Below are 1,369 nucleotides of genomic sequence, written 5' to 3'. Positions count from 1 at the left end.
CCCAAGAGGCTGAGATGGGAGATCGCTTTGGCCTGGGAGGTCAATGCTTCAGTGAGCCATGATCACATCACTGTTTTTTGTTGTTTTTTTTTCTTTTTCTTTTTTTTTTCTGCTAACACCTGGCACTTTATTAGTGGGGAAACTTGCCTTGGTCTGGCAGAGAGACTGGGATGGACAGGACCCATTCTCTAGGGGGTATTTTCTGGAAGGTTCATTCTCTAGGGGGTATTTTCCGGAAGATCAGGTGTTCCTCCTTGTAGGTTTAGAGGAAACACCCTCACAGATGAAAATCCCCCAGAAAGCAGCGTTACAACTGCCAGGCAGCTGAGGTAGGAGGGGTGCTCTAGGCACAGCTGGGTCCTTGGGACAGCAGGGCTTCGATGTCAGGCTCGATGTCAATGGTCTGGAAGCGGCGTCTGTACCTGCGCACAGGAACACTGTCAGGGCCCACCAGGAGCTTATCAAAGTTCCATGCAACATCATTTTGGCATACCAGAGACCAAATGATGAGCTTGGGGTCTGTCATGAGCTCAGTGGCATCGTCGCTGGGTGCTGGCAGGGCCTCCCGAAGGAAGGCGAAGAGAGGGTATGACCCCGCACCATTCACCTCGCACTTCTCAAAGAGCATGAAGTTGGGCTCGAACCCACCACCAGGTCGGACGTACTTGAGGAAATTCAAAATCTCTTCGTTCTTCGCGTTCTCCTGATGTCCAAACTGGTTGGACAGGAAGCCGAGCACCACAAGGCCCAGGCCCGAGGCACCGCTGCAGCTCGTTCATCTGGGTGTAGTCCCGGACCGTGCTGCCTCAGAGGGACGCCACATTCTCGATAAGCAGCACCTTGTCCCGCAGGGAATCCAGGCTCACAGGCTCCCTGCCGGCCAGCGGGCGCGCCGAGAAGGCGTACAGCGACTGGGCTGCGGCCGCCGCCGCCTGGGAAACAGAGCAAGACAAGACCCTGTTTTCTTTTCTTTTCTTTTTCTTTTTTTTTTTTGAGATGGAGTTTTGCTTTTGTTACCCAGGCTGGAGTGGTGCAATGGCGCAATCTCGGCTCACCGCAACCTCCGCCTCCTGGGTTCAAGCAATTCTCCTGCCTCAGCCTCCTGAGTAGCTGGGACTACAGGCACGCGCCACCATGCCCAGCTAATTTTTTTGTATTTTTAGTAGAGACGGGGTTTCACCATGTTGACCGGGATGGTCTCGATCTCTTGACCTCGTGATCCACCCGCCTCGGCCTCCCAAAGTGCTGGGATTACAGGCTTAAGCCACCGCAACTGGCCCGAAAAGCAGCACCTTGTCCAGCAGGAACCCAAGCTCACAGGCTCCCCGCTGGCCAGCGGGCCGCGCCAAGAAGGCGTACACCAACTGGG

The 1,369-nt window shown here is 55.0% G+C and overlaps 1 pseudogene; it reads right to left on the bottom strand.

Annotated features, from left to right (window-relative positions):
* Positions 1-343: 343 nt before the first annotated feature.
* Positions 344-868, bottom strand: LOC144579638 (glutathione peroxidase 1 pseudogene; annotated as a pseudogene).
* Positions 869-1,369: the final 501 nt, after the last annotated feature.

This window comes from Callithrix jacchus, chromosome 15 (genome assembly GCF_049354715.1).
Source record: "Callithrix jacchus isolate 240 chromosome 15, calJac240_pri, whole genome shotgun sequence".
NCBI lineage: Eukaryota > Metazoa > Chordata > Mammalia > Primates > Cebidae > Callithrix > Callithrix jacchus.
This window is presented reverse-complemented; position numbering and strand designations above follow the sequence as displayed.